This window comes from Grampus griseus, assembly GCF_964374135.1.
Source record: "Grampus griseus genome assembly, chromosome: 11".
In the NCBI taxonomy this organism is placed as follows: domain Eukaryota; kingdom Metazoa; phylum Chordata; class Mammalia; order Artiodactyla; family Delphinidae; genus Grampus; species Grampus griseus.
In genome coordinates this window covers 51463462-51477623 of record NC_139005.1, presented here as the reverse complement: position 1 = coordinate 51477623, position 14162 = coordinate 51463462, and the positions used below count along the sequence as shown (strand labels likewise).

The window sequence follows — 14162 nt, the reverse complement described above, 5'->3', positions numbered from 1 at the left end:
AAGTGTTACAGTCTGAAAGGGACTTAAAACATCATCTAAACCAACCCTTATTTTGGAGAAGGGGACACTGAGGCCTGGCAAATTCCTTGCAACAGCTTCTTTATTTTCTTATTTTGGTGACAAATAGAGGAAATGAGACCAGGGGATCTCCTTCCTCCCCTCTCACATGCACTCAGTTCTCAACCATTTTTTGCCACATAGGCATAAAGTTCTACAGCCACCATCTCCCTATTGAGTGAGTGGGATTTTACATTCTTAATGCGGATTAAGACAAAAGCTACCATTTGATGAATGCTTTTGCTACATGGGGCATTGCCTCACCTCACCATAACTCTGTAACATAGGTATTATTCTACTCCCATTTTACAGATAAGGAAACTGAGCCTCAAATAACTTGCCCAAGGGTAGGCAGCTAGAAATGGTAGAACTGGGCTAGGAACCTACATCTACTCAACTCCAAGGTGCTCTACCCTGAGCAAACCCACAGTGCAAAATCCTGGTTGTTATTACTTTAGAGATGAGATCTCAGAAGAGCTTCCCCAAACATCGGCCTTTCCTTAAGTGCTGCCAAGACAGCAGGAAGGGGAAGAATGGCAATTCAACGGGGAAATGAGAAAAATCAAGCTCTTGATACCAAGGGTAAAGGCTTTGCTGAACAAACACCATAAGCAAACTACATGGGCCTTTACTTGTAGAACAAAAGTACAGTTGGGGGCACTCAGCCTTCATGGGAAGAGGCTTTGCCGTGATCCCAAGCAGGCCACTCGAGCATGGCTAGGACGGATGTTCTTTGACGTGCGCTACAGGTCTCACCTATCCATTTGCAAGTGCTCCTCAATCTTCTCGGAACTCCCTTCCCCTCCTCCTTCACCTGGCTCACTCCTGCTCATCTTTCAAGACTGCACCATCATTCAGGGTACCTGGGCCTCTCTGACCTCTGAAGGATGGATTACATAGTCCTCTTTTGTGCATCCATAACATCCAGTGACACTGCCCTCAAAACACACAAGGTTGACCTGTCTGTCTGCTTTTCTGCCTGTCACCGAAGCAGTGGTTCCTTGAGGTAAGGCCTGTGGAGACCAGTGCTTAGCCCATTCCTCAGCACAGAGCGAGCACTTAAGAAACAGGTGCGGAAGGAATGCACAAATAAACAATAAATGTGTGCTTCTTACGCACAGGTGGATGGAATAAAGCATCCAAATGTACAGAACAGAGAAAATATGTTATCGTTTGCACAGCTGGCATGAGAATCTTGGAAAGGGAAATAGTTTGGTCTGAAAAATAATTTTACCACAGACTGGAGTGCACAGTGAGACCCTCTCCTCTCTCCCCATTTTACCCCTCTCCCCTGGTGCAATGGACTGAATGTTTATGTCCCCCACCAAGTTCATACGTTGCAACCTATTCCCTCAACACAATGGTTTTTGGAGGTGGTGCCTGTGGGAGATGACTAGGTCATGAGGGTGGTGCCCTTATGAGTGAGAGTAGAACCCTTATAATAGAGACCCCAGAGAGATCCCTCACCCCTTCTACCATGGGAGGTTATGGCAAAAAGATGGCTCTTTATGGACCAGGAAGCAGTTCTCACCAGACACTGAACCTGCCGACAACTTAATCTTGGATTTGCCAGCTTCCAAAACTTTGAGAAATAAACGTCTGCTTTTTATAAGCCATCCAATCTATGGCCCTTTGTTATAGCAGCCTGAACGGATTGATACACCTGGTTAGGTCCTATATGTTGGCTAGAACCAAAGTTAATGAGAATTGGATTATTGTGTATTTAAAGAGGAATGCATTTTTGAAGTTTCACAGGCAATCCAGGAGGAAGGAGTGAGGAGGAGATAAGAGAGAAACAAGTGAGATGATGGAAGTCTACGTACTATGCAACGTGGTAACTCCTATTGACACTCGGAAATTATTTTTAAAAACACTAAAGTCATGAATTCCTAATGCAAGTTTTTACAGTTTATAGATTTAAAGTCTAGGCCAAGTTTCACATTGGAGTAGATGTGAAGTGAGATGGAGGTAGCCCATTAGGACAAAAGAGCCAAATACAGGGATTCATCAGCTTCCTCTAACGGTCTCATCTGAAAATCAGAGCAGTGAATAAACTGCTGACTTAAGCACCGACAACACCAACACCCAGAAGGTGACAAGCAACAAAGCAGCTGCTGAAGTGAACCAACAAATGAGAGGTGGCTACAGTTAACTACACAAGTACAAATATTAGGTTTACAGCTTATGTTATAGGTCCCATACAGTTAAATCTGGCCACTCAGACGCTCCAATGTACTATAATGCCCTGGGGCAGCCTAGCACTCACAACCAGGTTTCCCCATTTCCTAAGTCACTGTGCCTTCAAGATGGTCTTGGCTACCACATGGAACACAACAGTCCAAGTCCTTCTACACCGGTGACTACAAATGCCCACTGGTTGGAGGTGAGAAGAAGAAAGGCAGGACAGCTCAGACACGTCCTGCTATGCAGGATGGATTCAGAACTGGGGTGGGGTCCCAGACACAGGAAAATGGGAATGACTGTGCACAGTCAGGCAGCTACTGAACTCCGGCTAAATAACCAGTTCTTTGAATAGATGACTAAGTAACAACTAAAATCTGCTATTCTTGGAAACTGCCTACTTCCCAGAGGTCTGCAACCTGACCACAACCAGTAAATAAAATCAATCGTGAGACCAGATGCCCTCCCTCTCCATTGAGTCCTTAGGCCTATAATTAAATAATGAGGACAGAGATATGAGCTATGTTAGACAGAGGGCTTAAAGAAATGAAATGTGGCAGCACTGATTTTCTAGAGAACAAATGCCTTGAAGCTAGTGCCTGACCATATTAATATTTCATTTTTATGTTTCTCTTGCAAATGATCCCCCGGCCCTTTCCCGTATCACAGAATTCTCAGGCTTCAGAAGTCATGTGTCAAAAAAGGTTTTTAAATACACATTCTTACAAAAACCTATTTCTCCTCTGCAAGAGGGGAGGGTTAAAAACACCCAGCATCCAAAAAAAAAAAAAAAAATTACCAACAAGCCTTTAATTCAGCACATGTCCTTCCTATGATTTAAACTCATCAAACCACAGCCATCTCTGGATAAATTTAGAATCAGACATAACAAAAACAAGACATATAGAAGACTACTGGGGACAATCTTCAGAGAAGATAAAACAATGTAATAATAAACGTATATAGAAACTGTGCAACTGTACATATACCTAGGGCAATCTATTAACGCAAATACTGGGAAGAGATATGGCATAAAAGTTGAATAATGTTTTCTTAAAACAAGCCAGTGTTTTCACAAAGCACCTTTCATCGAGCAATCGCACAGCTTCAGAAAGCACTGGAGAGAGAATGGGAAATACTCCCCAAAGCCAATAAAGTTCACTTGTAGCACTGAAAATCGCCACCAAGAAATGGGACATTCAGGGACAGAATTTTGGATCAAACTACTATGTTATTATATCACTATTTAGAAATGGAAAACTCAGGTGTGCCACTGAATGGTCCGCCTGTTCGTGAATTGCTAAAAGGCTTTGAAAGAATACATGAAAACTTTCTTCTCAGATCCCCTCTCACTCGGGTAAGGTGCTCTCTGTACTTTGCACTCAGATACACGTCCTTCCGATGCAAACTGTTCTGTCTAGAAATGCCTGTGCAAATGTATTTCCTGGCAAGGCACAGGATTACAGCGTTTACTTTAAGCTTAGCACAATAGTGATTTTTATATGGTGATAAGAATTTCCAGAAGTGGGTCTCGGGGGAGACTTCGTGTTTTTGGTGGTGTTGAGTTAAATTGCACACTCTTTGTGTTTTTCAAAAGCCAAACTCTCATTCGCCTGTAAATATGCTAGAAAGTGAGGTGACGTATCAGTGAAATCACGCCCCACCTCCTAGCTGATACTAACCAGCACACACTCTAAAAGAGCACAGAAAAAAGAGACCCTCAGGCTTGAGGAAATTAAGTGGTAGGAGACGTGAGAATGCACCGAAGGATCAAGACAACTATCTCTGGCCCCAGTCGGGTTTTGAAAGGAGCTGATAAAGGTAAGTTTTACTTCCCTTCTGGAATTAAGAAACTGAAAACTCCTTCTGGTCTTGTAGGTTTCTTTTGAAAAGAGTTAGGAATTTAACCATGATCCAGGTCCCATCTGGGGCTACTGCCTCCAGGATCAAGTTCTTCTGTATCAGGAACACCATATAAATGTCTTCAGCACCACCTCCCAGGCAGATGGAAATCAGAAGGCATCCACCACCTGAATCCTACATCCTCTTGTGTACACTTGTCCCTTGGGTGGGACAGGTTGGGCAGCAACTCTGGACCCCGCATTTAAGGGGTGGGTGGGCAGGAAGCTTTAGGGCACTGCACCATATCCTCTCTTCTGAATATCACTAACATCCTTCGCAAATTTTTGGTCCCAAGAGGGCTTTGAAAAATGGTGACGGAGTGGACTCCTTTCGGGTGAGATTCTTCAGGGTGAACTCCACGCAGGTTTTGTTACTCCAAGCCCAGAACCCTCCTCGAAGGTATGACCCTGCTTTAGTCTACATTCCAGTGGCAGCTTCCTCTGGAGTCCTGGGAACCCGGAAGGAAGTTGTGGGAGACCCTGCCGTACCAGGGGGAATCTCTCCACCTCCAGGAATGGGTCTTGTGGGTCCTCAAGAGGGAGGGACACTCCAGAAATGCACAGGATATAGGTAAGTGTTTTGTCTTTCATGGGAAGCAGTTTTAATGTGTCCTCAGAGACTTTATCTCTGAACATATTTCTAAATCTAACATTAAACAAATTGATGCCTCAAGCCATCCTTTAGGTTGATTACTACTTAGACTTATTTTTGTCCAGGGAGTCACTCTCAGTAGAATTCACCGGTGCCAATAATCAGTGAGCAACTGGATATAAGCCCAGGGATGAAAATGTTAGAGAAACTTTTATTCTGTGTCCTCCTCCTCCTCCCTTAGCTCTAGGCTCATTGAGGTTGTGTTTCTATAATTCAGGATGCTGCCTTTGATTTTTCTTTTGGAAACTGCAAATTAAAATTTTTGAGGGCCAATGTAACTTCTTGGGAAGAACAAGAAAAAAAGACAGAATCCCAGTGGTGCCAGAAAGGCTTGGGGGCACATAAACCTCCAGGCCGGTATTGCCCAGAAGCTAAAAGAAATCATAATAAGACTTAGTGTCTTTTCATCTTCAAAATCCTTCTAAATCATTCATCCTCACCATGCTACTGTAATCATGCGATTTGGCAGATGAAATAGACCTTTCATCTCTGGATCCCAAAGCACTCTATAAATGTCAATTAATCCTTACAACTGGTCTGTGAGGCAATGGAATATCAGCTAACCTACTCGGTACAGAGAAAGGTTAAGAGATTTGGTCCAACCCACACAGCAAACTGGCAGAAGAAGTAAGTTTGAGAACTTGGTCTAGAGATTCTATTCCTGGGTCTGGAATCTGTGGCTGAAAGCTACATCTGTATTTCAAGTGCCCACATCGTAGTTGGCACATAGTAGGTGCTCAGGTAACAGTTTTTGAATGAATGAATAAGTCAGATGTCCATATCTCCAAATGCCTGCCAAACGTGTGTGAGTGCCACTAACATCTTCAACTCAGGTTCAAATTTCCTCTCTAAACTGCCTTGGACTCTTGGGTTTCCATTCACTCATTCTCCAACCAGAACACCCACTATAGTAGAGGCCCCTTCTAAGCTTTAGAGATAGTGGGAATGAGACAGGCAGCAACCTTTTCTCAAGGAATTTACATCCAGAGAAAATGAGGCATATAATCACCAAGAAGACCAATAATATTAGAGACAGTAAGTGGGGTGATGTGACAGGAAATAAAAACCAATCACTGAAGATCAAAGGCTCATCCAGTTGCCACTGTAGGTGCATGGCAAGAACTTTATGCCAGGGCCTAGGACACTATAAGAATTTTGCAATATTCTAGCAACTTAGAGAACGAAATTCTGATTTGCTTCTATTCCCCTACAATTGACAGCAAAACCCTTAAGTCAAAAAAAAAAAAGCCCAATCATTTGCCTTCAGGGTTGATGAGGAAGAGGCAAGCTTATGGTTTTGTGTTTCGAGGAGTCCAGGAATAGAGTGGGTGATGGCAGCTTCCCTGCCTGGGGCAGGGGACAAGGCTGGTCCCCAGAGGCAGCCTGCACCTGAGTGGTAACCCAGGGCATAACATTAGAAAGATCCCTGTGTCCCAACACAGACAGGCCACCTCATTTATTTCACTTATCTATTCATTCATTTTATACTTACTGAGTATCTATTATGTGTCATGTTCCAGGCTCACCTCTCCTCTTGGGGACCCCACCAGAACCCAGGCCAGCAATGACCCATCCCTCTAAGCTTTTTTAAAAACATATTATATTTTTCATCATTATTATGAAATGATTTTTAGCTCAGTAACAATGAAAAGGGGGGCAAATACAGATAAATGATTGGTAATTTTCAAAGTGAACTACTCAACACTGACTGTGTTTTTTTCCTTTTCTTTAACAGATTTTTTTAGAGCAGTTTTAAGGTTACAAAAAAATTGCTCAGAAAATAACAGAGTTCCCACATACTCGCTTTTCTCCCTCTCTCTCTATCCTTGGTCACTCCTGGAAATGTGCCTGCCTGCTTCCATAGAGAACTAGAGAGGCCACTAAGTGCATTAACCCCGTGCTTTTTCCATTCCTCCAACTGCACAAAAAAACACTTAAATGTTGAAAGAACTCGGGTTACAGAAAATCTAGCTCTTGCTTTTCTGCCTCAGACTTTAGAGCCAGTTGCATCCAAATAAATGTCAATTCATGCTTCGTGGACCTAAGGTGGCATTACTACAGAAGCACACCTCAACAGCCATCGCAGGGCTGTGGATTTCATCGTAAACTACTTCTCCCCCATCCTGAGTTGACTTAGTGTGATGGAAGAAGAGAAGGGGAGGACTGGCCCTCAGAGTTGGCCCTCCTGCAGTAGTCCCAGCAGCACCTAGAGGTCTGCAGGGATGGTGGACTCAAAAGTGTTTTCATTTATCTCAAAGCACATGAGAACACCCCAAGGCCCTTGGCAGCTCTGTAAAGAGGAATTCTTTAGTCCTGTGTTCTCTATCTTCCTATTGCTTCTCCAGGTCACTGTAGTTTCTTCTCTGAACATATCCAAGTGGGTTTAAATTCTAGCAAACTCATGTACTGTAATTCTGATTTAGCTAGAGGCAGCAGAGATTTTCCTCACTGCTATACATAGGGTGTTCACTTCTTTTTATTTCCACTGAATCATGGAAATACCAGTGCAGAGTAAGCCCAAAAGTAGACAGTACCTGTCCAGTTTTCCCAGCACCACTTATTGAAAAGGCTGTCCTTTCTCCACTGTATATTCCTGCCTCCTTTATCAAAGATAAGGTGACCATATGTGGGTGGGTTTATCTCTGGGCTTTCTATCCTGTTCCATTGATCTATCTTTATGTTTTTGTGTCAGTACCATACTGTCTTGATTACTTTAGCTCTGCAGTATAGTCTGAAGTCAGGGAGCCTGATTCCTCCAGCTCCGTTTTTTGTTCTCAAGATTGCTTTGGCTATTCGGGGTCTTTTGTGTTTCCATACAAATTGTGAAATTTTTTGATCTAGTTCTGTGAAAAATGCCAGTGGTAGTTTGATAGGGATTGCCTTGAATCTGTAGATTGCTTTGGGTAGTAGAGTCATTTTCACAATGTTGATTCTTCCAATCCAAGAACACGGTATATCTCTCCATCTATTTGTTTCATCTTTAATTTCTTTCATCAGTGTCTTATAATTTTCTGCATACAGGTCTTTTGTCTCCTTAGGTAGGTTTATTCCTAGATATTTTATTCTTTTTGTTGCAATGGTAAATGGGAGTTATTTCTTGATTTCACTTTCAGATTTTTCATCATTAGTGTATAGGAATGCAAGAGATTTCTGTGCATTAATTTAGTATCCTGCTACTTTACCAAATTCATTGATTAGCTCTAGTAGTTTTCTGGTGGCATCATTAGGATTCTCTATGTACATATGGTCACCTTATCTTTGATAAAGGAGGCAGGAATGTACAGTGGAGAAAGGACAGCCTCTTCAATAAGTGGTGCTGGGAAAACTGGACAGGTACATGTAAAAGTATGAGATTAGATCACTCCCTAACACCATACACAAAAATAAGCTCAAAATGGATTAAAAACCTAAATGTAAGGCCAGACACTATCAAACTCTTAGAGGAAAACATAGGCAGAACACTCTATGACATAAATCACAGCAAGATCCTTTCTGACCCACCTCCTAGAGTAATGGAAATAAAAACAAAAATAAACAAATGGGACCTAATGAAACTTCAAAGCTTTTGCGCAGCAAACAAAACCATAAACAAGACCAAAAGACAACCCTCAGAATGGGAGAAAATATTCGCAAATGAAGCAACTGACAAAGGATTAATCTCCAAAATTTACAAGCAGCTCATGCAGCTCAATAACAAAAAAACAAACAACCCAATCCAAAAATGGGCAGAAGACCTAAATAGACATTTCTCCAAAGAAGATATACAGATTGCCAACAAACACATGAAAGAATGCTCAACATCATTAATCATTAGAGAAATGCAAATCAAAACTACAATGAGATATCACCTCACACCAGTCAGAATAGCCATCATCAAAAAATGTAGAAACAGTAAATGCTGGAGAGGGTGTGGAGAAAAGGGAACCCTCTTGCACTGCTGGTGGGAATGTGAACTGGTACAGCCACTATGGAGAACAGTATGGAGATTCCTTAAAAAACTACAAATAGAACTACCATATGACCCAGCAATCCCACTACTGGGCATATACCCTGAGAAAAACATAATTCAAGAAGAGTCATGTACCAAAATGCTCATTGCAGCTCTATTTACAATAGCCCAGAAATGGAAACAACCTAAGTGTCCATCATCAGATGAATGGATAAAGAAGATGTGGCACATATATACAATGGAATATTACTCAGCCATAAAAAGAAACGAAATTGAGCTATTTGTAATGCGGTGGATAGACCTAGAGTCTGTCATACAGAGTGAAGTAAGTCAGAAAGAGAAAGACAAATACCGTATGCTAACACATATATATGGAGTATAAGAAAAAAACAATGTCATGAAGAACCTAGGGGTAAGACAGGAATAAAGACACAGACCTACTAGAGAATGGACTTGAGCATATGGGGAGCGGGAAGGGTAAGCTGTGACAAAGCGAGAGAGAGGCATGGACATATATACACTACCAAACGTAAGGTAGATAGCTAGTGGGAAGCAGCCGCATAGCACAGGGAGATCAGCTTGGTGCTTTGTGACCGCCTGGAGGGGTGGGACAGGGAGGGTGGGAGGGAGGGAGACGCAAGAGGGAAGAGATATGGGAACATATGTATATGTATAACTGATTCACTTTGTTATGAAGCAGAAACTAACACACCATTGCAAAGTAATTATACTCCAATAAAGATATAAAAAAAAAATCCTAGTAAACCAAAACCAAGTAAAACAAAAAAAAAAGTAGACAGTAGAAGGAAAAGGTGAATTTAAAGGCTGAGAAGATCCTCAAATTAAATACTTTTTCTCTATCAGTGAGGGTTCATGGAACAGATTCTCCTGAACTCACCTTTCTACGAATACGGTGGTCAGCTCCAAGACCTTTAAGAAAATCAGCAACCATTCAGGCACTCCAGTAAGGTATTCATAGATCAGCTGAAAACACTGAAGGGTCCATCCTTAGACAGCATTTAATCCAGTCTCCTGAGAGACTTGCAGATGAAGCAATTAAGGCCCCAACCGGTGAAGGGGCCAAGCCTCTGTGAGTCACATAGTCAGGATGAGCTAGAATCTGAATGTCCATGCTCTTCCCAAGGTGATGAGCTACACTTGTCACGCACAGATATTGGTCCCTATACACATATTTAAAATCTACTGTTTAGAGTTTGAGGTCACCTTAATCATCTACAGATGGAAAATGAAAAGGGATCCTTTGGTGAGCCAGATAAGGTCATGTCCAAAACCCCAAAACCAAGCTGGAGAGAAGATGGCACGGCCAGTCCCAGGAAACTGAGTGTTGCCCTTTCTCCCAGACACTTTCATGCACTCCAAGCAAAATCCTCAGTTGCACACATATGGCCAGTGAGACAATGAGCTATTCAGTAGATATCCTCAGGGCAACCCATTGAGGTAAAAAAAAAAAAAAAAAAAAAAAGCCTCAATGGTTGAGCAACTGAAGCTTTCTTCTATATTCTCTGGGCTGGAAGCCAGGCTTCCCCATCCTGTTCTATCCACTGCTGAATTTAAATAATGGTGATAGCTACAATTTGCTGGGTGCAAGGGGCTGGACTATGTGATTTTCTTTTTTTTTTTTTTAACATCTTTATTGGAGTATAATTGCTTTACAATGGTGTGTTAGTTTCTGCTTTATAACAAAGTGAATCAGCTATACATATACGTATATCCCCATATCTCCTCCGTCTTGCGTCTCCCTCCCACCCTCCCTATCCCACCGCTCTAGGTGGTCACAAAGCACTGAGCTGATCTCCCTGTGCTATGCGGCTGCTTCCCACTATCTATTTGACATTTGGTAGTGTATATATGTCCATGCTACTCTCTCACTTTGTCACAGCTTACCCTTCCCCCTCCCCGTGATTTTCTTACATCCTCAAAATTATCCCTATTTTTCTGATGTGACTGCTGAGTCTCGGCAAGATTGGTCCATTGGTCTCCCTCCAAAACCTGCTGCTGCCCTCCTGGCCATGCATTAGTCAACCAGGAGTCTGTGCTCTGTGTGCTCTCCAGGAGCAGAGGAGGAGCTGTTCAGACCCGTGGGACAGCAGGTCCAGAGGCTGAGGCAAGTGCATCTGTGGGTTTCCTGCCCCAGGCGTGTGAGGAGAGGTGCCTGACCTCCTGGAATAAAGATTCACATTATACGACATCAGGGTGGCCAGTCACAGCAGGAACACTATAATTCCTGCTTGAGCTCCAAGTCCCAGTATTAGATATTTTATACAATTGCTTTCACCCCTCCCTATGACAGTCTCAGATGGGGCACTGTCCTGTCTCCTTCCCTGAAAAACCTCTTCTGCCACTGCCATTCTCTGGTGAGTAACTGGCCCCTGTTGATTCTGTGTTCATTATACAGAAGTTGTCCTCTGCACAATCTCTTTGCTTCGTGGTGGCAGAATCAGGTGATGTCTTCACAGCCACGTAACCTGAAGAACACTTCCGCTGCCCCAGTGAGTGCATTGGCCAGAGTCTGCACAGGACAGTGTAAATCCACTCCTGTGCGCATAGGTTGTATGTTGTGCTGTGGATGTGGCTGAAGAGATGTTGGTGCTTGAGATGAGTCCGTGTCTCAAGGGATTTCACATAAATGTTTCTCTAACTCTCATACATTTGTGATGGCCTCTAGGCTCTAAAGTCACAGCCCAGGTGACTGAGCTGGCCTCTGAATCAAATCTGCCTAGCTCATAGCTCATAATTAACCTCTACCAGATGCTGCCTCCTCTTTCCAGAACTTTCTCCTTCTTTCAGGTACTCCTGGGACTTTCCCACATAGGCCCGCCCATCTTCCCCATCCTTACCTGCCATGGTGTTTATTTAGTATAGCTAAGCTTTTCTCAAACTTGAGAAACATACAGGAAGAGTGATGAACTCATACCCCAGTTTAAGAGAAAGTTTAAAGCTGTCACTTTCTGTTGTCACTAGTCACGAACCTAGAAGCAAATGTGGGCACTAAAATTAAATGGCAGTGCTTGGATATGAGGTGATCACAGATATGATCCAAAATTCCACTTTTTAAAATATGGAAACATTAAATATATTTAATATTAAAGCATTGAAATAAAAAAATAAAACTTTATAACTTCTCACTGCATCTCCTGGGAATTCATGGCTGCAGCTTCAGAAATACCTTCAGAGGTGAAGCTCACTTTCCCTTTCTCACAGGTGGGCCCAGAGAGGCCCCTGTGGACTCTGTGACAGGAGATGTCGTGTGTGTGTGTGTCTGTGTGTGTGTCTGTGTGTGTGTGTCTCTGTGTGTGTGTCTGTCTGTGTGTCTGTGTCTGTGTGTCTGTGTGTGGTGTCTGTGTGTGGTGTCTGTGCATGTGCATCTGTGTGTCTCTGTGTGTCTGTGTGTCTCTGTGTGTCTGTGTGTGTCTGTGTGTGGTGTGTGTGTGTGTGTCTGTGCGTGTGCATCTGTGTGTCTCTGTGTGTCTCTGTGAGTGTCTGTGTGTGTCTGTGTGTGTGTGTCTGTGTGTGGTGTCTGTGTGTGTGCACCTGTGTGTCTGTGTGTGTGCGTGTGTCTGTGTGTCTTTGTGTGTCTGTGTGTGTGTCTGTGTGTTTCTGTGTGTCTGTGTGTCTCTGTGTGTCTCTGTGTGTGTCTGTGTGTATCTGTGTGTGTGTGCGTGTGCATCTGTGTGTCTCTGTGTGTGTGTGTCTGTGTGTGTGCATCTGTGTGTGTGTGTGTCTGTGTGTGGTGTCTGTGTGTCTGTGTCTGTGTGTGTGTCTGTGTGTGTGTCTGTGTGTGTGTCTGTGCGTATGCATCCGTGTGTGTGTGTCTGTGTGTGTCTGTGTGTCTGTGTGTGGTGTCTGTGTGTGTGTCTGTGCGTCTGCATCCGTGTGTGTGTGTGTGTGTGTGTGTGTGTGCGCACATGCATGCAGGAGGAGAGCAGGGATGTTTTGGCTGACATTTATTGAGTGCTGTCTTTGTACAAGGCTGGTTAAGCACATTGTATGTTTTATTTACTTAACCCTCCTCCCAAATCCTATGAGCTGGGTGCTGCTCTTAGCTCTGCTTTTCCTGATGAAAAAATGGAGACTGAGCGAGGTTAAATCATTTGACCCAGGTCACAATTAGTAAGCAGCGAGGCACTTGTCTAGGGTCAAAGCCGGAGCTCCTAACATGAACACCTCGGAGATTGGCTTGCTCCCTCTCCCTCTCCCTCTCTCTCTCTCATGAGAGGTGGCAGCACAGTCTGCCTTTGTCCTCCTCACTTTCCTTTGCCACTTCTAGCTGTCCCGGCGCTGACTCTACAAAAAGCAGCTTCAGCTTTACTCACAGAGCCATGCCAGCATCGAGCACATGAAAAGTGCTTACGAAACACTTGTTGGTTTGCCATGGGGGGCAAAATGCTTTAAACAATGGGCTCTGTGTGTGTGTGTTATTGTGTTTTTCAATGATCCTTATAGTTCTGGTCCCCATTTTATGAATAATTGAGTACTGGCTGGAGTAAATCCAAGCAAATTAACTTTCTATTATTGACGGCAGAGCTAGGAGACCAAAATCAGGACCATATCCCCCAAATAGGTCCTCACACGCTTTCTCCTCCTCCCCTGGGACCAGCTAGCCTGTGAGAATCTTGAAGAGACAAAGCCCCTACATTTCTGTTATGAGGGTAAGTTTTGGGACAAAAATGATGAGGCCTAACTGGTGAGAGACATCCTTTCTGGTTTGGGGAGGGTGGGCTCCATGTCTGACTGTTGGGCTCTTTCCCTTGTCCTCCTTCAGGATTTCAAACAGGCAGGGAAGGACACGAGGGCTACCGCCATTGTCTGCCTGAACAATAGCTTCAGCTCCCCACCTCTGTCACTAAGGCTCCCTGTGGACAGACTTGATGGAAGCAGCATATGTTCAGACATGATTAAACCTGCGCACTTCAAGAGGCATCAAAGGCAGGAAATGAAAAAGAGATGAGCCGTATTACTCTACCTTTGGGGCCCCAGGTAGTATATTTACGGTCACCATGAGGTAACAACATGGAAGGGCTCCAAAGATTGGCATGATCTAACCTGCAAGTCTACTTTCCTGCTTTCCGGTCTAGAACCCTCTCCTTGTTGGGGGGCTAAGTGCTGTCTGGTGCTAAATGTTTCCAGTCAGGGAACTTCTAACCTCTCTCTCGAGACACTCCTGAGTAAATTAGCGGGTCCAAGTCTTCTCTTTCATTTCACCTCACTGCCATTGCTTATGCTTTGGGTATCAAGCTAAATAAGTCTTCACTTCGGTGGGTTATACCTTTCAAGTATTTTCTGTCTGTTATCATGTTCCCTGAAGTCGTTTCTGGGTCCCAGCTCTGTGTTTCTGGTGTCTTTAAGTTCTCCTCATAAATCAGCCCCCCCCCCCGCATTTGCTTCATCATTTTTATTGCTT

The 14162-nt window shown here is 43.5% G+C and overlaps 1 pseudogene across 1 annotated transcript in view; it reads right to left on the bottom strand.

Moving 5' to 3' along the window:
- LOC309829909 (hsc70-interacting protein-like) overlaps positions 1-11605 on the bottom strand; it is a 109576-nt pseudogene extending 97971 nt beyond the window's left edge. Inside the window, exons 1-2 of the transcript in view lie at positions 11507-11605; positions 9639-9670 (exon numbers count right to left, since the gene is read on the bottom strand). The product of the transcript in view is annotated as a hsc70-interacting protein-like (transcript). The remainder of the gene's footprint in view (positions 1-9638; positions 9671-11506) is intronic.
- Positions 11606-14162: the final 2557 nt, after the last annotated feature.